The sequence below is a fragment of the Trichechus manatus genome, unplaced genomic scaffold (assembly GCF_000243295.1).
Source record: "Trichechus manatus latirostris isolate Lorelei unplaced genomic scaffold, TriManLat1.0 scaffold00164, whole genome shotgun sequence".
In the NCBI taxonomy this organism is placed as follows: domain Eukaryota; kingdom Metazoa; phylum Chordata; class Mammalia; order Sirenia; family Trichechidae; genus Trichechus; species Trichechus manatus.
This window is the reverse complement of record NW_004444100.1, coordinates 3,395,954-3,419,768: the sequence shown is the minus strand read 5'-3', so window position 1 is coordinate 3,419,768 and position 23,815 is coordinate 3,395,954. Positions and strand designations below refer to the sequence as shown.

Below are 23,815 nucleotides of genomic sequence, written 5' to 3'. Positions count from 1 at the left end.
GGCTCCAGAAAAACAAATGCCACACACTATCTAACGGGGTCTCCCAAAGAAAAGGCTAACTCAACTACAAGTTAACGAGCTCTGCCCACAAATGCAGTTACCATTTAGCTTTTTACAAAACGTGTTATTTGGAAATAATTTCAGACTTACAGAGTAGCTGCAAAAAAAAGTACAGAGTTCCCATATACCTTTCACTCACCTTCCCATAATGGTAAAATCTTACGTAACTATCATGGATTGAATTATGTTCCCCAAAAAATGTGTGTATCAATTTGGCTGGGCCATAATTCCTGGTATTGTGTGATTGTCCTCCATTTTGTGATTGTAATTTTACATTAAAGAGGACTGGGGTGGGATTGTATTACTAATGTCACATCCCTGATCCAATGTAAAGGGAGTTTCCTTAGGGTGTGGCCTACATCACCTTTTATGTTACAAGAGATAAAGGGAAAGGGAAGCAAGCAGAGAATGGGGGACCTCATACCACTAAGAAAGCAGCACTGGGAGCAGAGGGCGTCCTTTGGACTGGGGTCCCTGTGCCTGAGAAGCTCCCAGACGAAGGGAGGATTGATAACACGGACCCACCTCCAAAGCTGACAAACAAAATGTTCCCTTGGATGCTCTGAATTTGGACTTGAAGCCTACTGAACTGTGAGAGAATAAATTTCTCTTTGTTAAAGCCATCCACTTGTAGTATTTCTGTTAGAGCAGCACTAGATGACTAAAATAACAACCACAGTACAAATATTAAAACTAAGAAATTAACTATTAACTAATGACTTTATATGGCTTTCACTAGTTTTCCCACAACTGTCCTTTTTCTGTTCCAGGTTCTCACATTACATTTATTTCAAGTCCCCTTAATCTTCTCCACGCTGGGACTGTCCCTCAGTACCTCCTTGTCTTCAATGACACTGACACTTTTGAAGAGTAATCGCTAATTACACTGCAGAACATCCCTCAATTTGGGTTTGTCTGATGTTTTCTCACGACTAGACTGTTCTGCATTTTTAGGAAGAATACCAGAGGTGATGTGTTCTTTCAAGTGCATCACACATGATGCGTATGCTGTTAATATGTTTTATTATAGGCAATGTTAACCCTGATCTTATTTAAGGTGGTGCATATGCCAGGTTTCCCCAATGTAAATTACTATTTTTCCCTTTGTAAACAATAATGTTTTGGAGGAAGCACTTTGAAAGTATGTCATACCTGTTTATACTTAGAATTTCGCCCACTAATTATAGCATTCATCCATGGATACTGCACACAGCACCTCTTACTATGATGCACTAATGTTGATTTTGTTTTTCTTATTGCTTCTACATTTATTAACTGGAATACTTCTGAAAGTAAGCCAATTAAATGTCTCACTTAAATATTAACAGAGACACTAAGTAACCAGCCCAAAGTGATATAGATAGAAAGTGAACAATTAACAGCTCAAACCCAAGAACCTAGGGTTCTTCACTCTAACCATCACAGTCTTTCACCTTTACTGCATTCCCTTCATCCTGGTAGAAAAGATGTTTAAAATTTCATATGCCCAAAGTAGTCTCTCTCTGCATTCTTGGCTCTAAATGAGAAAAGACCTACTTTTCTTTGTCCTGGGGGGGAAAAAAAATCTTCCTAATTTCATTAGCATACTTACTATAATGTCTTTAATCTACTGAGCCAGATTAAAAATTAGAGATAATATACTATTCTATACTACAGAACATAGGCTTTTTGAACATAGAATACTAATTAATAAAATTACCTCAGCTGAGAAGGTGATGAAGAAACAAAGAAACAATGGGAGTCCCACAGCTGCCCTTGTTTACAGACTAGGAGTTTCTAGGCTATATATGTAATGCATGGAGAGGGAACCCAGGCAGAGCCCTAGCAGTCTCCATTGAGGAGGTGGACTTGAGAGTCTTGATAGGCCAATGAAACTAGAGTGAGCAGTCTAGAGGACCAAACAGGAGACAGCTGCACACAGAAAGAGCTCCGGAGATCTGGAGATGGTTCCCCATGAATCTTTACCTAGGTAATGATGAATACATGCATATGAGGAAACTATGGAAATCAGGAAAAGGGCCATCTGAAAGGACCAGAGGAAACAATCCCCAGGGCTCATGAAGAGCTGAGAATCATCTGTGTTCCCACCAGCCACAGTGGAGAAACATAATTCACTGTAATTGGGTAGAATACGGAATTGGATAGAGTGTTCAGCAGAATTTTAATCAGAAACAATACACCAAAATACAGTGGAGCGACATCTTTAAAATACAAAAGGAAAAACCCATCAACCTTGAATTCTATAACCAGCGAAAATATCTTTCACAAATGAGGGTAAAATAAAGACTTTTTAAGACATATAAAGTTAAAAGGATCTACCACCTCAGCACTACATTATAAAAATCTTCTTATTTTAAAAAGTCTTTCCCAGATAGAAGAAAAACAATACCATAAAGAAAACAAGTAAGGAAAGAAAAAGGGAGGGGAAAAAAGAAAGAAGGTAGGTAGGCAAGGGAGGGAAGAAAAAGAGGAAAAGGAGAGAAGAAGAGAAGAAAACAGTAGAGATGGGGGAAAAAAAACAAGACTTTTAAATTATGGATGGTAATAAAAAACAGAAATAACACCACCCCAAAAAACTACAACAAACAATGAGAATATATAACAGAGAATGGAGACAGGAAATGTGATCCTTAAGAAGTAAAATTTCAGCTGAAATCTGCAGAATGATTATGGTATCTTTTTCTGGCAGTATGGCAGACTATACCAAAACCAAAATGCTTCATTCTAAAACAACTAAAAATATTCCATGAAATATTTGATTCATTTAATCAACAAATATTTACTGAGTATTATAAGTCAGGCACTATTCTCGCGTAAAGATACAGAAGTGAACAAATTATCAGTGAAAACTAACACAGATTACATTTTTATTTTTAAATTACTAAGGAAGGAAGGAAAAGAAAGAAGGAAGAAATATTCAGCACCTCAAAGCTAAGTAAAAGAAGAAATTAGGAAGCCAGTAAGCTTACAGTCCCAGAGGGGTATATGCCACAAGTGGGTAATCTATTAGAAGACCTTTTCATACAGCAAGTGCCCTAAAATGCTACACCACGATTGTAATAACCCCTTCCTGAAGAGGGCAGCAAAAATCTTGATGGCTTTGACTTTGATGCTAACCAGAGGGACTAGAAGAAAATCTCCTCGGAGACTGTATAGCCACAAGCCAGTTTAAATTCACATTACCTGAGTGGACTACGACCTCAAGTCATTTTACTTTTAACTGGTCCTGGACTGGTAGTGCCCCTAGGCACCTGAAAAAACAAATGCAAATCTCCTTGGGACAAATATCCTTCCACCTAGTCCTCAAAGAAGTTCCACAGAAAGAGTTCTAAGAAACATGAAATGACAGTTTAACACACAAGCAAGGAAACAAGGCACCATAAGAAAGAATAAGCAAACAAAAAATATCAGAATGATCTGTTGTGACTTCTAATTTTTGGAATTACCACACACTGAACATATGAATGTATAAAATGATCAATGAAATAAAAGAGGATATACTGGGAACCAAATTTAAACAAAGGAATGAACAGTGCTGAAAAATGGTAAACACTGGGTACAAAAATTTAGACAACAGGATTAAGAAACATGATCTAATGGAGAAAAACAGAACAATACACCCACTAATAAGTCAACAGGCATTTTGTTCAGGCACATAAACAAATAATGGCCACACTCTCACCACAATGGAATTACATGGGAAATAGGCAACAGAAAAATAACTAAAAAAACTTCGTATGTCTGGAAATTTAAAAACAGTTAAAATATCTGCTGTCAACAGAGATACCACGGTGGGGGAAGACAAGGCAAAAACAACCACTACGATTCAAAATTGATGAAATGCAACCAAAAGCAGTAATCACAGAGAAATTTAGATCCTTAAATACTTACAGTAAAAAAAAAAAAAAAAAAAAAGACTGAAAAATTGAGCTAAGAAGCCAAATTAAAAGTCAAAGAACAGTACAACAAACCTAAATTAAATAAAAAAGAGAAATTAATAAAAAACAAAAAATAAATTTAAAATATAAATAAACGAAGTTAAAAATTGTTTCCTAATAAAATTGACAAATCTTCAGCAAGACCGATCAAACAAGGTGAAAAGATACATAGTATATACAATCTTAAGAATGAAAAAGATACTGCAGAGAAAAATATATATAAAAACACAGGAACAATTTCTTTACCCAGATAAAACACATCTACAAAAAATCCTACAATCTGTATCTAACATCACATTTAATGGTGGTAACTTAAAAGTTTTCCTTGTCAGACAAATAAGAGAAAAATTTCCACTATTAATGCTTCTATTCAACATTATATTTAGAGGCACTAGTGAGCTCAGAAATGCAAGTTATAAAACTAACAAAGGAAGACTAAAAATTGTCATTCCCAGATATGGTTTATTTACATGAAAACCTCAAAGAACCTACACATAAATTACAAGAATGGTTAGCAACAATGATGGATAGAAATAATAAAGTAAAAATTAATAAGAAAAATTAACTGTATTTCAATACAACAGTAATAAATACCATTTTGTCATAGAACAAAACACCAAAAAAAGTCAAGACACTCATGAAGACCAACATGGAAAGACATGAAGCTCTAACACAAAGCTATAATTAAGAAAACATGACACTGATGCAAGCGCAAACAAACACATCTAAGGAAAAGACTAGAGGAACAGACCCATGCATATAAAGAAACTTGCTTTGTTAACAGAGCTGGAACGGCTGATCAACTGAGCAAGATAAAAAAAAAAAAATCAATATATGATAATACTATAATTGATTATAAGTGAATGAAAGGAAACAGGAACCCTAACTCACACTATATACGAAAATTAATTTCAGTCAGATTAAATTTAAACATGAAAGACAAAATAAAAAAACTTTTAAAAGACAATACAGGAGTATCTTTATTACTTCATTCAACAGGGAAACATCTCAAACACAACTCCAATATATTGGGGAAAAAAATAAAAAATTGTGACATTACCAAATGTCAGATCAACATCAACACTGCTGATCAGACTATAAATTGGTACAAACACTCCCAAACATATCCCTGGAAGACCTCTTGTGAATTTAATAATTTTCAGAAAGCAGCTTGGTTCAGATAACTTTAAGTTCGCAAAGCTCCCTCTTCTTCTGTTTTCACGTAGTGCTTACAAAAAATACCGTGGCTTGCTTTTTGAGATTGCCTGGCTCATTCTCCTTTATCTGGATCTTCGCTTTCCTATGTCACTGCTGTTCCTATCCTGCTCAATTTTGGTTCCACCACTTTCAAATTTTTTTCTCTGCAGCAGGGCCCTGAAAGTGAGCTCTGGTGGTGGTTCAGTTTTGAGAGTTCACAAAGCTAGGTTGCTCTCCTCACTTTAGGCCTTACCATGGGTCTCACTCATTTTATGGAGTGAGCGAAACCTCTGCCAATTTCATCTGCTGATCTCAAATCGGCTCATGGCACTTTCCAGTGAATACATGCTAACTACTTGGGAGTGCTTCTATTCTGAGATAGATATCCATCAGACATTCCAATGCCTCTTTCTACGTTCTTCTGCACAGAAGTGACACGCAGGTCTTTTCGTTAGTTAGCATCTGCTTATATTTTCAGGTTTGTGGTGATACCTCATCCATGAGTTTTGCTATAAATGTTTTCATGGATTTTGGTTTTGCTATCTAGTTGTTCTATTTATGCGGGAATTCAGAAAGATAAGTAAGCAAACTGTCAACATCACTGCTATCATCCCAGAACACAGGCACAGCCTAAGATTACATTTAAAAAGATAACTTTGTTCTATATTTTCTCTGATTTATAAAAATATTTGCACTAATGTTATAACTTCGTATTTAATGACGAATACAATGCTTCAGAGGTCCATAGTTACGACTAAGACTAATTAATTGAACGTAGAATATTTTTCTGAAAGAGAACACTTAATAATATTTCATGTGCATAAAGCCTAGGGCAAAAGTTCTCAAAAGTGGCACCACAGTGAACACACAAGGGTGTCATGGCATATTTTAAATTTTCTAGGTTAACACAGCAAAATCTGTCAGATACCATGTGAACTACTACTAGGCTTGGAGCTAACTAAGTATTTAAAGGAGCTGTTAGTATTTCTTTTGGCCCAGAGGTGCCATGAAAAAATTGATGAGTAAGGTGCCATAAACCAAGAAAGTCTGAGTATCTTGGTGAAACTGTACTTTTTGGAAAACAAATGTTACCTCATCTGCTGATTTCATAAAATGACAGGAAAAAAAATAGCATAATATAATGCATCCCCCCCTCAAAAAAAAGCTAACACTGTTAGCATCACATAGCAAAAACCAACCTCTTAAGACCTTAGAAATTCATTTAAATTGATGTTCCTTAGTTAGCTATAGGAAGAAGAATGTTAAATAAAATGTCAAATTTTATAAAAAAATATTTAGCTCACGCTGACAAAATGACTTACTGCTAACAGTGTGGTCTTGATATGAGAAGCATTACATTAAAACTGTAATTGTAAGAGTAGCTTCATTTTAGAAGTCACTGTATAACTATAAGCAAAGGCAATATAAAGAGTCATCCATTTTGAGGAACCGACTCGACAGCAAGGTTTTTTTTTTTTTTTTTTTTTTTTGTTGCTTCACACTTGGTTCTGGACAACAGGTCATAGCCATTTTTTCTAGAGAGAGCTTCAAGGGCAAAGACGAGAAAAATAAATACCTCGGATTCAAGCATTTAGTTTTTAACTCACTCTTCCACCAGCTTCCCAGTGGTTAAGGGTTTGGCTGCTGACCAAAAGGTCGGCAGTGCATATCCACCAGCCACTCCTTGGAAACCCTATGGGGCAGTTCTACCCTATCTTATAGGGTTGCTATGAGTCGGAATCGACTCAACAGCAACAGGTTTCACCAGCTTACCCTTGCTTACCTTCACTTAACACCAAAAAGCAATAATAACTAATGATTCCATCTTTCTGCTCTGGATACCGCCTCTATTCTGACAACTATTCAATTGCTAAGTATCCACTTTTACTAAGTGTTCTTAAGCATCTTTAAAGATGAATTACGTATCTTTAACATACTATGTATCACAGATTATAAGATGCGTTAATGCTGGTGCTTTTGAAATCTTACAAGAAAGGGTCAACACAAGATTGTCAAGCTACTGTTTCACAACTATGACTCTAAGACACTATCAGTTGTAAGATACATCTTGATTTCAGAGATAAAAACTTTCAAAGTGTGCAACTTAAAATCAAACAGAGTACTTCGATGTTTCTTTACATTTTTTTTATTACAGTGAAAAAAATGTTATTTGTATACAGTATTGTATGAAACTTGCATACTAAGTAAACAAACACACCTACTGATGAATTTGTATGTGTTAAATAATTACATAACTTTTGTATTAAATGCTTTATATAATGCAGAAATCCTTGGTGGATACTCAGGTAAGTATTGTTTTAAAGGTATCTGGGAAACTGCTTTGGGTTTTTGGTGGACTGGAAATTCATTATTAGTTGTCTTAGTTATCTAGCGCTGCTTTAACAGAAATACCACAAGTGGAAGGCTTTAAAAAAGAGAAATTAATTCTCTCAATCTAGTAGGCTCGAAGTCCGAATTCAGGGTGCCAGCTCCAGGGGAAGGCTCTCTCTCTCTGTCAGCTCTGGGGGAAGGTCCTTGTGATCAATCTTACCCAGCTGAGGAGCTTCTCAGTGCAGGGACCCCAGGTCCAAAGGACATGCTCTGCTTCTGGCTCTTGTTTCTTGGTGGTATGAGGTTCTCCTGTCTCTCTGCTTGCTTCTCTCTTTTATATCTCAAAGAGATAGACTTAAAATACTACCTAATCTTGTAGACTGAGTCCTGCCTCATTAACATAACTGTCTCTAATCCTGCCTCATTAATGTCATGGAGGTACGATTTACAACCATAGGAAAATCACATCAAATGACAAAATGGTGAACAATGACACAAAACTAGGAATCATAGCCTAGCCAAGTTGACACACATTTTGAGGGGATACAATTCAATCCATACCACTGGATATCCCATTCAAAACAGAATATAGGCTCATCAAAAGACTTCACCAAAAGAGTAAAAAAACAACCTACAGACTGGGAAAAAATTTTTGGCTACAAAAACTCCAATCAGCATCTAATCTCTAAAATCTACAAGATACTGCAAAACCTCAACAACAAAAAGACAAATAATCCAATTAAAAAATGGGCAAAGGATATGAACATGCACTTCACCAAAGAAGATACTCAGGTAGCTAAGAGACACATGAAGAAATGCTCACGATCATTAGCCATTAGAGAAATGCAAATCAAAACTACAATGAGATACCATATCTCACCCCAACAAGGCTAGCATTAATCCAAAAAACACAAAATATAAATGTTGAAGAGGTTGTGGAGAGACTGGAACACTTATACACTGTTGTTGGGAAAGTAAAATGTTACAACCACTTTGGAAATCGATTTGGTGCTTCCCTAAAAAGCTAGAAATAGATTCAGCTATCCCGCTCCTTAGAATATATCCTAGAGAAATAAGAGCCATCACATGAATAGATATACGCACACTCATGTTCACTGCAGCACTGTTCATGATAGCAAAAAGGTGGTAACAACCTAGGTGCCCATCAACAGAGGAATGGATAAACAAATTATGGTACATTCACACAATGGAATACTATGCAACTATAAAGAACGATGAATCTGTGAAATATAACATGGAGAAATCTGGAAGGCGTTATCCTGAGTGAATTTAGTCAGTCGCAAAAGGACAAATATTGTATAAGACCACTATTCTAAGAACTCAAGAAAAGGTTTAAACACAGAAGAAAACATTCTTTGATGGTTATGAGGGTGGGGAGGGAGGGAGAGGGGTATTCACTAACTAATAGTAGACGATAATCACCTTAGGTGAAGGGAAGGACAGCACACACTACAGAGGAAGTCAGCACAAGTGGACTAAACCAAAGCTAAGAAGTTTCCTGAATACAACCAAACACTTCGAGGGACACAGTAGGAGGGGCGGAAGTTTGGGGACCACACTTTCAGGGGACATCTAGTCAACTGGCATAACAAAGTTTATTAAGAAAACGTTCAGCATCTTAACTTTGGTGAGTAGCGTCTGGGGTCTTAAAAGCTAGTGAGCGGCCATCTAAGACATACGAATTGGTCCCAACCCACCTGGAGTAAAGGAGAATGAAGAACACTAAAGACACAAGGGAAGTAGTAGCCCAAGGAACAGAAAGAGCCACATAAACCAGAGAGTGCATCAGTCTGAGATCAGAAGAACTAGATGGTGCCGAGCTACCACCCACGACTGGCCTGACAGAAAACACAACAGAGAGTCCCTGATGGAGCAGAAGAAAAGTGAGGTGTAGAACTCAAATTCTAGCAAAAAAACCAGACTTAATGGTCTGACTGAGACTGGAGGAATCCCAGAAGACCGGTCCCCAGATTCTCTGTCAATCCAGAACTAAAACCAATCCCGAGGCCAACTCTTCAGACAAAGATTAGACTGGACTATGGGACATAAAATGATACTCGTGAAGGCTGTGCTTCTTAGCTCAAGTAGATACATGAGACTAAATGGGCAACTCCTGTCAGGAGGCAGATGAGAAGGCAGAGAGGGTCAGGAACTGGTTGAATGGACATGGGAAATACGGGGTGGAAAAGAGTGTGCTGTCACAGCACAGGAAGAGCAACTAGGGTCACTTAACAATGTATGTATAAAAATTTGTATGAGAGACTAACTGAAATTGTAAACTTTCACTTAAAGGACAGTGATAAAATATGTAACTCTTAAAAAAAAAAACAGAATATAGGGTACCACTTTCCCAAAAAATTGCCACACAACGCTAAAGAGGGACGTGTGTATATACTGAAACACATATGTAAAAAAATATATAAAAATTAGAAGAATGAAACAAAATATTCAAACTAGTGGTTGCTTTTGGGGAAGGAGGCAGGGTAAGGGATGAGAAGTGAGACTTGGAATCATCTCCATTAATAATAATAAGCAAGCTGCAGAAAAGCGCACACAGTGTAACCTCGATTTGTTAAAAATAAAGATAATCAATCACATTTACCCCCATAAAATCACTAGAAAAGACCTGCAAAAACATACACCTGTTTACTGTAAGCAGTAAAGTGAACTTTCACAATGTACTGTACATATTTCTGCATTGTTCTGAAAAGGTTCTACAAGAAACATCTACTACTTCTATAATTAAAAAAAAAAAAAGAACTAATAAAAAAGAAACAAAATATTTAATGGTGAGGGGGTAGGGAATGACAAGCTATACTTTCCTATCATAGTTCTGTCAGTTCTCTGATACATTCCACTAAGTCAAAGCAGCATTTTAGTTCTTGAGGTATTCTTCAGGACTGGGATGCAGCAGATTCAATTTACTGATAACAAAACGAACTAGCCAGCATATGATGTGATCAATGACCTCATGTTAAAAAGTTCGGTTCAAAGTAACATCCAAAAATCTTGGAAATATCAGTAGTATTTTACCCAGCACACTTTCTAACCTTTCTTTTCCCTTCTTTCACTGTTTTATAGAATTTTATTGAAACAAGCACTGAATACTTATATGCCATGCACTGTGCTGGGTACTAGTAGTACCAAAATAAACAGATACGCTTCCAGTTTTCAAGAAGCTTGTAACATAGGGCAACACTGTCTAATACAAACTGCTGCAATGATAGAAATGTTCTATATCCGCAATGTCAAATACAGTGACCATCAGCAGTATGTGGCTATTGGCATTTAAATATGGCTAATATGACTAATAAACTGAAATTTTTTATTTAGTTTAAATGAATTGAAATATAAATGTAAATAGTTACCTGTGGCATACATTATTGGACCGCACAGGTCTAAAGAAACACAAGGACAAATAAATAACAGGAACGTATTATGCTAAAAGTAAGCACAGGTGCGGGCGCTACGAAAACAAGGGAAAGGCACCGAGCCCATCAAAGAATGGCCTCTGGAAGAACCAATACCTACTTCTTGAATCGTGCAAAGAAAGCTGAGGCATTCCAACAAGAGGAACTGATCAAAGTAAAGTCTAGAAGATGTGAAAAAACATGGTAGGGAGATTAAAAGTAGTTTCGTATTACTAAATGGAAAAATACCAGTATAGGGATGTGGGGCAATGGACCGCTTTTATATGGCCTTTCTCGCCATGGTCTTGTTAACTCCCACCAAAAGACTGGGTGGGACTATACAAATAAGGCACATCAAGGGGATTGGACAGCTTGCTAATAATACAAATAAGTGCATTGCACCCCTGCCAGGGTGGGAACATGCAAATAAAGTGTATGGAACCCTAACGAGGGGATTGGTCAGTTTTGCCACCCCACTAGGCTTAAAATAAGCAATCCCAGGGGTGGAAAGGGGACCCCACTACTACCAAGAAAAAAGAGCCAGGAGCAGAGCATGTCCTTTGGACCCAGGGTCTCTGCGCTGAGAACCTCCTAGACCCAGAAGCCAGAAAGCTAACACTGGAAACAGCACAAAACAGCAGTTAGCGGCAGTAAACACAGCAGAGAAACAGCAGCAGCAGAACCAAGAGACCAACAGGAGACAGCTGCATGGGGCTTGCCAACTCATGGAGCTAGGGGATTTGCAATACTTGCCCAAGCAGGACAGGGGCAAAGTCGAGAGGCTGAGAGACCGAGGGCCAGAGAGAGGCCTGTTGGAGGGCACGGCTGAGAAGAGACTGTCCTGACAGAAGAAGTGTATCTTGAATTGTAACCTGTTACTTCCCTAACAAACCCCACAATTGTGAGTACTGTCTGTGAGTTCTGTGTAGCTGATGCAACAAATTATAGAAGTAGAGAGTGCCAGGGGAGGGACAGCCAGTGTCAGAATTGGTAAAAAGGCTGGAGAGAGGAAGTATGTCTGACCTCCCCCTCACAGGAATCAGCCTTGGGCTGTTGATCTTGATTCTCCTTCCCCATTGTGAAGTTAAAAGTCATTTTTACAGTTGGCTTCAGAACTGGGATCACTGCAATGGCTCCAGACTCATGGAAGCATGGGACTTTGTAAGAGAAAGAACGAAGGAGCGTGGGAAGTGAAACTTTTGATTCTGCGATGGTTACTTTGCTTTTTGTTACCTGTAATGACAGAAAGTAAGAGATGTCATGCTGTAGCTAAAAGGAGAAGGGCTGCATCTGGAGTAGCTTGGGGCAAAAGGCAGGTTGGTTAAACAAGATGACAGATAGGGGGCCAGGGCCTTCGGGTTCTACCCAGCCAGAGGCCCAAGGCCATATGTATATGAATGGGGAGACAGTCAAGCTGTGGAGATGAAACTGGAATGTTTTAAACAGGATTATGTGCTTATTTGACTATACTATGGATACTAAATGTTTCTCCTACCTGGTGTTGTAAAACAGACCTAAATGTATGATAGAAATGAATATTGGGTATTATAGATTACAGAGAGCGTGTAACTCCACCTTCAACCAATACTTGGTTGGATATGCTAACAGGGGAACTAGGGTTTGCCTGAAGAAACACAGGCTGTTCCTCTGAATACAATAACTCTGTGTATAGAGCATCCCAGGCTTAGGAAAACAATATGAGCCCCACCCAGAACCTTCAGAGTCAGGAAATTTTGCATTTGAAAAGACATGCAGACCCACTCAGAAATGCTGAGAGCAGAAAATTTGCATTTGAAGGAAGGACCTGCAGGGAAAAAAAAAAAAAAAAAGACTGTTTTGCTTTTTGAATTTCTAGTAAGCAGTTTGCCACTGGATGCATCAAGGCAGGAAAGGTCAGAGCCCATCAGCAGAAGTGTCTGCCAGGCCTGGAAGTTAAAGGGAGCTGATGTGCAGACAGCCTGGTATGCTCACTTGAGCTGACCATCTGGGGCCTCAAGATGAGTGGAAGTGGGGGAGGTGCAGCAATGAAGAGATGGGCTGAGCCTGGACATGTTCCACTGACACACACTGACCTAGTCCACAGGGGCTAGGGATGAGAGAAAAAGAGAAAAGTAGCTGGCTGGTCTGAAGTGGAGCGAGTTGTGTGAACTCCTCAGCCTACAGGTGGCGCACTGACCTAGCCCACCACTGACCTAGCCCACTGGGGCTAGGGATCAAAAAGAGAGAGAGAGAGAGAGAGAGAGAGAGAGAGAAGGGGCTGGCTGGTCTGAAGTGGAGGGAGTTGTGTGGACTCCCAAGCCTAGGGCTAGTACCCACTGATCTAGCCCACAGGGGCTAGGGATAAGCTGACCAGAACTCAACCAAATGAGGAGAAAGATGTTTGACACCATAAGCTGGTGCAGACTGCTGCAATTCGATGGCTTGCTCTGGATTAGACTTTGCTTGCAGATGAAGATGCTCAAAAGTTCCAACCAGAACAGAAAAATCTTCAGATTAGACTACTGGTTTGGTAGAAACAGGCAATTTAAACACTGGCTGTCTAAAATGAGGAGAGATAAAGGCATAAAGTGGCTGTCTTACATGCTTTTGTGGGTATTTTTACACTCAAAATGAGGAAGACAAGGAAGGATTCCCACTGAATAGATAGATTCCTTTTTTCCTAATAGGTCTGGGGAAGGGAGGATGTGGGAAGATGCTGATAAGATTATATGATTCAGTTGTGAATGTTGAGTGTTAACAGCGTTAATTGTGATTGTAAAAACTGTAACTGTAGAAGCTATAAGTGTGAAAGACTGAACTAAGGGGAAGGCACTGCTGGACTAGGGTAAAGTGGCCGAACCTAAAGTCCCTTAAATATTTTGCTATGCTGCTACCTCATCAGGCTCAGAGCAAAGGAATAGTCTTCTCTCAGTTAAATTTTACCAGACACCAGGAAGGGTGAAGCAAAGACGAATTTTGTAGAATCTGACCAGATCAGATGGATACATGCAGCAGACCTGAATAACTTCACCCTAAGGACTCTTCGCCCTTCTGAAGGACTGTTAATGACTGTTTTGGACTTGTGAAATGACTGGGAAGGGGAAGTTATCCTCCAAGTATAAAACACCCATGGCTAGAAAAGCTAGGGGGGTATAGCCTGTGGTGTACTGGATCGCTTTTATACGGCCTTTCTCACCATGATGCTGTTAACGCCCACCAAAAGATTGGGCGGGGCTATGCAAATAAGGTGCTTGTGACCCACCAAGGGGATGGACAGCTTGCTAATAATATAAAAAAGGTGCATGGCATACCTGTGAGGGTGGGGTCATGCAAATAAGGTACATGGAACCCTAACGAGGGAATTGGTCAGTTTTGCCATACTGCTAGGCTTAAAATGAGCAATTCCCAGAGGCAGAAAGGGGAGACCCCAAAACGACCAAGAAATAAAAGCCGGGAGCGGAGCATGTCCTTTAGGCCCAGGGTCCCTGCACTGAGAACCTGCTAGACCCAGGAGACAGAAAGCTGTAACACCTGAGATGGCATAAAATGGAGAAGCGGTGGTAAGCATGGCAGAGAACCAGCAGCAGCAGAACCAGGAGGCCATTAGAGGACGGCTATGGTGGGGCTTGTCAACGCATGGAGCTGGGAGCTTTGGAACACTTGTCCAAGCAGGGTAGAGGGAGGGTCAAGAACTGAGAGAGGTCGAGGGTGAGAGAGAGAGCCCTGCCTGCTGGCACGGCTGAGAAGAGACTATCCTGATCGAAGAACTGCATCCTGAATTGTAACCTGTTACTTCCCTAATAAACCCCATAACCATAAGTATTGTCTCTGAGTTCTCTGTGGCCACTGCAACGAATTACTGAATCCAGCAGAGAAGCACAGAATGCTAGGAGAGGAACAGCTCCAGTCAAGAATTGGTAGGGGCCAGAATGTGGAAAGACTTACACGTAAATTTTAGGGGGTTGTCTTTATTACGTAACAGAGAGAAAGCCACTGAGGAGTTAAGTTGGTAATTAATTAACATAGTTTTGCATGTTCATAGCGGGGGTATATTAAAGATATGAAAATTTTAGAAATATCCTAACTGGGTTTTAATTTATAGGATAAAATGAAACACACAAAGTAGAAACCACTATAAAATTCAATTCTTCAACCAACGTCCATTTAAAAGTCACAAGGTTTAGCACAGTGTGAGAGAATGCACCTTCCTAAACAAAATTCCTAAGGCCTATAAGGAAGTGAAAATTGGAGGAATATTTTTCTTCTTGTTAAACTCTGGAATATTAACCTATTATTAAATACCAATATAACAGATCTGGTGCCCTCAAAGATCAGTGAAAAGGATTATAAACACGGATACAAAAAAATCCTAATTTGTCCCCAAAAAATAATGAATAAAGTTCCAACAAAATAAAAAATCCAAATAATTTTCATCTCAGCATATACAAAATCTTAAGGGTTATCAAAACAGATATACACATTTTACCTCAGCAATTTACTTCATATTTCTTTGAACTTCCCATACAGTCTTACTACAGTCCTCACAATACCAAAGAGGAAATTATATTTCTAAACATGTACTTTTCAGAGAAGGCTTTAAAAATACAATTTCGCAATCCAGACTTAAACAATTGTTTTCATGTATATTTCAAAATCCATCAAGTGACACTACATAACAACAAAATAAAAAAGGAGAAATATTTTCAGCCACCAAAACCCTAAATCAGAATGCATCTTTCAGATGAGTTGTAATTAATGTGACTGGAACAATGGGCTACTTTTAGTATGGAATAAGCAGGACTAAGGAAATCTCTTCATGAGTAAATATGTAATTCTTTTTTTTCCTCCCTTTCTCAAGCATAAATTTTGGAATCCTACATTAACATGATTCCATGAGATAAATTAATTATATAATCATACAAAACTTCTATACTTACACCTTACAAACTAGATTATAAGCACTGAAAAAACACATCATCTAGAATCACCATATTCTTAATCTACCAGAGCCTACAAAAAGTTGCAAAAGCCTGAGAATGTGAACAATTAAAAGCTTATGAGAACAGGCAGGGCCAAGATGGCAGAGTAGTCAGATGCTACCTGCAGTCCCTCTTACAACAAGGACACGAAAAAACAAGTAAATCAATTATACATGACAATCTAGGAGCCCTGAACATCAAAGGCAAAGTTAAGGAATCTGACTGAGCGGAAGAGCGAAGCAGAGACACTTCCTAAGCAGCAAGGAGTTGCCAGACCTGACCCAGCAGGAGCCAGCACCCTACAGGCCGGATCCACTGGCGGTGAGGCAAGCAGTGGCACTCGGGAGGTATTTTCCACATCGGGAGAGACCAAACTACTGAGTCTACCCGGGCCTCCAGAACAAGTGAAAAGCGGCACTCAATCGCCTAAAGATAAATATGTGCATCTGAACTACCACATGGATCAAAAGACACCCACTTTTGGGAAAAACCTCTCTCCCATTTACCGCCCGCTCCCCACTCTGCACCAGATCCAAGGCCAGATTCAGCAACTGCTAAGTTCCCTGGACCACAGGCAGGACCTGTCAGGAACCCTGAGCCATTCTCCAAGCCTTGGAGAGAAACAAATTAACAAACAGGAAAAAATAATCTGCCAGCTCCACTAAGCTGGGAACGTAGAGTAGGCATAGCTCCTTTGCCTAGGCACAGGCATAAGGGGTCCATAGACATTGAATGTCTTTTACCCCTGCACAGACCTTTGTGGACCTATTTCAACAGCATAGGCCCTCATTACCACAGTACAACAGGTTATAAACCTGAAGACTAACTTCGATTGTTTCAGCTGTAAAGTTGCATGTTTGTGACATCTGACACTGCTATGCCCATTAAGCAGGGTCCTCAACTACCCACATCAGGGGCCCGAGTACTGGTGGCTCCACCCATGCCACCTAGCCACCCGTGACAGGAGTCCAAGAATAAGTGGTGCCTCCAAGTCCTTACAGCCAACAGCACTGGGTGCCCATAGTCCAGCTGCAAAACCCACCCATCTACACACTCTAAGAACAGGGACATGCTTTCCTCCCAGACACTCTAGTAGCCATCAGGCCCTGCCTTCCTCACCGGGTGACCCCCTACTGAAGCCAGATACCTGTGCAGACACCAACCACCCCTGCCTGTCTACGACTGGGTGAGAGCGTCTACCTCATACTTTGTGACCAATTACCTGAACACCTGAGCTGAATCCATATAAGAAAAGTAAACAGACTCCTAGGCTTACATACTTAGTAACGTATCTAACAACTTGGTAACAGGACATTGAAGCTTCAAAGGAGCCAATGATCAAACTAGTTCACACAAGCAGCCTATTTGGGCATATCAAAACAAAACAAAACAAGAAGCTACGACACAATAAGCAAACACTAAATAAATGAATATAATAATTTATTGATGGCTCAGAGATAAGAGTCAATATCAAATCACATAAAGAGGCAGACCATGATGGCTTCAGCAAGCTCCCAAAGCAAAGAATCAAGAAATTTTCCAGAGGAACAGAACTTCTTGGAATAACCAGAGGTAGAATAAAAAAGATTAACATACAAAACTATTCAAAATATCAGGAAAAATACTAAACAAAATGCAAAACACGCAATAGAGGAAATTAAGATTAGAGAAGACATAATGAAAAATTTAACAGGCTGCAAGGATCCACAGAGAGATAGCAATCAGAAATACAGAAGACTAACAATAAAATTTCAGAATTAGCTAAATACAAAGTCACGGGAGCAGAATTAAGGCAATGAAAGTCAAAATTAGTGAGACTGAAGACAAAGCACTTGAAACCAACATATTTAAGGAAAAATCAGATAAAAGAATTTTAAAAAATCAAAAATGAAGATACCCTAAGAATTATGTGTGACTCTATCAAGAGGAATAACCTACAAGTGACTGGAGTACCAGAATTGGGGGGGGGGGGCAGGGTGGGAGACAAAAAAATGGAGACAGAACTGTTGAAGCTGGCAGAAAATTTCCCTAATACCATGAAAGATGAGATCTATCCAAGATGCTCATCGAGCCTCACACAAGGCAGATCCCAAAAGAAAGTCGCCAAGACTTATTATAATCAAACTTCAAAAAAGCAAAAAGAGAAAATTTTAAGAGCAGCTAGGAATAAACGAGAAGTCATCTACAGAAGAGAGTCAATAAGACTAAGCTCAGATTACTCAGTAGAAACCATACACAAAAGAAGGCAATAGGATGACATATATAGCCTTGAAGGAAAACTAAAAGCCAAGAATTATATATGCAGCAAAACTCTCTCTCAAGTATGATGCAAAATTAGAGCACTTCCAGATAAACAGAAGTTTAGGGAATTTGCAAAAACCAAACAAAATTACAAGAAATACTAAAAAGAGTCCTCCAGTTAGAAAATCGGTAACATTAGATGATAACCCAAGAATAGACCACAGGACAGAGCAACCAGATACCAATCCAGAAAGGAAAGTTACAAAAATAAATCAAAGTCAGAAAAATGAAAACAGGGAAACAGAGATGTCAATATGTAAAAGATGGCAACATTAAAACAAAAAAGAGGCGCTAAAAAATTAGTCATAAATCTTTCATAGGGATAGGAAGTCAAGGCGATAAAAAGAAATCAAAGACTGGTTAAAACTCAGAAAAAGAGGATAAATATTAAGGTAACCACAAGGGAAATTAACAACCCTACAAGTCAAAATAAAAAACAAGAAAAACATAAAGACTCAGCAAATACAAAATTGAAAACAATGAAAAGAAAATACATAAAGAAAAACGACTCAGCAAAGAAAATTATACGTAACAAAGAAAATGTCAACAACAAACAAAAAAAAAATCAAAATGACAGCACTAAACTCATACCTACCAATAATTACGCTGAATGTAAATGGACTAAATGCAACAATAAACAGAGAGTGGCAGAATGGATAAAAACCCACGATCCATATATATGCTTCCTACAATAAATACAACTTACATCTAAAGACACAAACAAAAACTCAAAAGATGGAAAATGAAAATATCAAACAAGCAACAATCAAAAAAGAGCAGGACTGGCAATATTAATCTCGGATAAAACAAACTTTAAAATTCACCACACAGGATAGGGAAGGACACTATATAATGATTAAAGGCTCAATGACACCCAGAGAACATAAACATAATAAATATTTACACATCCAACGACAAGGCTCCGAAATACATAAAACGAACTACAACAGCACTGAAAAAAAAGACAGATAGCTTCACAATAATAGTAGCAGACCTAAACACACCATTTTCAGTAAAGGACAAAACATCCAGAAAGAAGCTCAATAAACAAAAGGAATATCTAAATGCCACAATCAACCAACTTGATTTCATAGACATACACAGAACACTCCACCCAACTGCAGCCAAGTATACTTTCTTTTCCAACACACATGGAACATTCTCAAGAATACACCATATAATACACCATATATTAGGCCACAAAGCAAGCCTTAGCAGAATCCAAAGTATCGAAATATTACAAAGCATTTTTTCTGACCCTAAAGACATAGAAATAGAAATCAGTGACAGAAAAAGCAAGGGAAAAAAATCAAACATATGGAAACTGAAAAAAAGAAGAGTTAACACCACTACTCTGAAAGTATTTCACAGCAAAGAAAAGGATGGAATATCCTCAAACTTATTCTTTGAAGCCAGCATAACCCTGATACCAAGACCAGGAAAAGACACCACAAAAAAAAGAAAATTACAGACCAATATCCCTCATGAACATTAATATAAAAAGCCTCAACAACAGAATTCAACAACATATAAAAAAAATAATTCACCATGATCAAGTAGAACTTATATGAAGTATGCAGGGATGCTTTCAATATTAGAAAACCAATCAATGTAATCCATCACATACATAAAACAAAAGACAAAAACCACATGATGAATTGATGAACAAAAGACATTTGACAAAGTCCAACACTTATTCATGACAAAAACTCTCAGCAAAACAGGAAAAGAAGTGAAATTCTTCAACATAATTCAGGGCATTTATACAATGCCACCAGCTAAAATCATCCTAAATGGAGACAGTCTGAAAGCATTCCCCTTGAGAACAGGAACCAGACAAGGATGCTCTTCATCACCACTCCTACTCAACACTGTGCTGGAGATACTAGCCAGAGCAATCAGGCTAGAAAAAGAAATAAAGGGCATCCAAATCGGTAGGGAAGAAGTCAAAGTATCTCTATTTGTACATGATATCATTTTATACAGAGAAAACCCCAAAGAATCTACAAGAAAACTACTGGAACTAACAGAAGATTCAGCAAAGTTTCAGGATACAAGATAAACATACAAAAATCAATTGGCTTCCTCTACACCAATAAGGAGAGCTTATAAGAGGAAATCACTAAATCAATGCCATTTTACAATAGCCCCCAAGAAGATAAAATACTTAAGAATAAATCTAAAAAGAGACATAAAAGACCTATACAATGAAAACTACAAGGAATTACAGCAAGAAACCAAAAAAGACCTGCATAAGTGGAAAAACATACCTTGCTCATGGACAGAAAGACTCAATATTGTGAAAATGTCTATTCTACCAAAGGCAACCTACTGAAACAATGCAATATCAATCCAAATTGCAACAGCATTTTTCAAGAAGATGCAGAAATAAATCACCTATTTCATAAAGAAAGAGAAGAGGCCTCAAATAAGTAAAGGATTACTCAGGAATAAGAACAAATTGGGAGGCTTCACACTACCTGAGTTTAGAACCGATTATACCGCCATGTAGTCAAAACAGCCTGGTACTGGTACAACAACAGATACACAGACCAATGGAATAAAACTGAGACTCCAGATAGAAATTCATCCACCTATGAGCAGCTGATATTTGACAAAGGCCAGGAGTCTGTTAATGAGAAAAAGAGAGTCTCTTTAAAAAATGGTGCTGGCATAACTGGATATCTATCTGCAAACAAATGAAACAAGACCCATACCTCACACAATGCACAAAAACTAATTCACAATGGATCAAAGACCTACATATAAAGTCTAAAATAATAAAGATCATGGAAGAAAACAGACAACTCAAGGACCCCTAACACATGGCATAAACAGAATACTAACTATAAGTAACAATGCACAAACACCAGAACACAAACTAGATACCCAGGAGCTCCTAAAAATCAAACACTTATGCTCTTCAACAGACTTCACCAAAAGACTAAAAAGACAATCTACAGACTGACAAAAAATTTTTCTCTATGAGAAACCCAACTGGCGTCTAATATCTAAAATCTAGAAGATACTGCAAAACCTCAACAACAAAAAGACAACCCAATAAAAAAATGGGCAAAGGATATGAACAGGCACTTCACCAAAGAAGACATTCAGGCACCTGACACATGAAGAAATGCTCGCAATCATTAACCATAAGAGAAATGCAAATCAAAACTACAATGAGATACCATATCTCACCCAAACAAGGCTAGCATTAACCCTAAGAAACCCAAATAATAAATGTTGGAGAGGTTGTGGAGAGACTGGAACACTTATACACTGTTGGTGAGAATGTAAAATAGAACAACTACTTTGGAAATCAATTTGGTGCTTCCTTACAAAGCCAGTAATAGGATAAACAAAACTCAAGATCCATCAATATGCTGTCTACAAGAGACACACCTTACAAACAAAGAGGTAAATTTCTTAAAAATCAAAAGTTGGAAAAAAATATACCAAACTAACAAATACCAAAAAAGAGCAGGAGTGGCAACACTAATCTCAGATAAAATAGATTTTAAAACAAAATCCACCATAAAAGACAAAGAAGAACACTATATAATGATTAAGGGGACGATCCATCATTAAGATATAACCATAATAAACATCTACGCACCCAATGACAGGGATCCAAAATACATAAAACAAACTCTAACAACACTGAAAAGAGAAATTGACAGTTCCACAATAAAAGCAGGAGACTTCAACACACCACTCTCAGTAAAGGACAGAACATATAAAAATAAACTCAGCACAGATACAGAAGACCTAAAGGGCACAATCAGCCAACCTGACCTCACAGACATATATAGAACCCTCCACCCAACAGCTGCAAAGTACACAATCTTTTCCAATAAGCATGGAACGTTCTCCAGAACAGACCACATCTTAGGTCACAGAGCAATCCTCAGCAAGATCCAAAACGTTGAGATAATACAAAGTTTCTTCTCTGACCACAGTGCTATCAAGGTAGAAATTAACAACAGAAAAAGAAAGGAAAGAAATCCATTAAATGGAAACTGAGTAACGCCCTGCTTATAAATCACTGGGCACTATAAGAAACCAGAGATGGAATCAAAAAATTCCTAGAATCAAACAAGAATGAAAACACATCATACCAAAACCTTTGGGATACAGCAAAGGCAGTCCTCAGAGGACAATTCATAGCAATAGATGCACACATCAAAAAAGAAGGGACAAAATCAAAACATTAACTACACAACTGAAACAAACAGCGAACAGCAAAAACAAATAAAATAAAATAAAAACCCCACAGCCATCAGAAGAAAGGAAATAACAAAGATCAGAGCAAAAATAAATGAAATAGAGAATAGAAAAACAACTGAAAGAATCAACAAAACCAACAGTTGGTTCTTTGAAAGAATCAACAAAATCGACAAACCTGGCCAGACAGACAAAAGAAAAACAGAAGAGGACGCAAATAAACCAAACAAAAAATGAAACAGGCGAAATTACAACAGACCCAACTGAAATAAAAAGGATCATAACAGAAAATTATGAAAAACTATACTCCAACAAATTTGAAATTCTAGAGAAAAGGGATAAATTTCTAGAAATACACTACCTACCAAAACTACAACAAAGTGATATTGAAAATCTGAACAGACCCATAACAAAAGAAGAGATTGAAAAGGTAATAAAAAAAACTCCCAACAATAAAAAACTCTGGCCCAGATGGCTTCACTGGAGAATTCTAAACAACATTCAGAGAACAGCTTGTACCAGTACTACTCAAACTATTTCAGAACACAGAAAAGTAAGCAACACTTCCAAATTCATTCTATGAAGCCAGCATAACCCTGATACCAAAACCAGGCAAAGACATCACCAAAAAAAAAAAAAGAAAACTACAGACCAGTATCTCTCATGAATATAGAAGCAAAAATTCTCAACAAAATTCTAGCCAACAGAATTCAACATCATATCAAAAAAATAATCCACCAAGAAGTAGGATTCACACCAGGTATGCAAGGATGGTTCAACATTAGAAAATCAATGAACGTAATCCACCACATAAATAAAAGAATCACATGATCATCTCAACTGATGCAAAAAAATTATTTGACAAAGTCCAACACCCATTCCTGATAAAAACTCTCAAAAAAATAGATATAGAAGGGAAATTTCTCAACATAATAAAGGGAATCTATGCAAAACTAATGGCCAATATCGTTCTGAATAGAGAGATGCTAAAAACAGTCCCCTTGAGAACAGGAACAAGACAAGGATGCCCTTTATCTCCACTCCTATTTAACATTGTGCTGGAAGTCCTATCTACAGCAATAAGGCAAGAAAAGGAAATAAAGGGCATCCAAACTGGTAATGAATAAGTGAAACTGTCGCTGTTTGTGGTTGATATGATACCATACACAGAAAACCCTAAAGCCTCCAAAGCAATTTACAAATACAGTGCAATCCCAATCCAAATACCAACAACATTCTTCACAGACGGAAAAACTAATCATTAACTTTATATGGTAAGAGAAGAAGCCCCGAATAAGTAAAGCACTACTGAAGAAGAAGAATAAAGTTGGAGGACTCACACTACCTGACCTCAGAACCTACTATACAGCTACGG

At 38.1% G+C, this 23,815-nt stretch overlaps 1 protein-coding gene across 8 annotated transcripts in view; it reads right to left on the bottom strand.

The window, feature by feature from the left end:
- The window catches only part of CNOT2 (CCR4-NOT transcription complex subunit 2), a 194,376-nt gene that overhangs the window by 65,205 nt on the left and 105,356 nt on the right, over positions 1 to 23,815 (bottom strand). The window contains exon 1 of one of the 8 annotated variants that reach the window (XM_023740826.1): positions 11,711 to 11,764. The exons of the other annotated variants lie outside the window; for them this stretch is intronic. The gene's annotated coding sequence lies outside the window, so the exon portion shown is untranslated. Of the gene's footprint in view, positions 1 to 11,710; positions 11,765 to 23,815 lie in introns of those variants that run through there. 8 annotated transcript variants of the gene reach the window in all.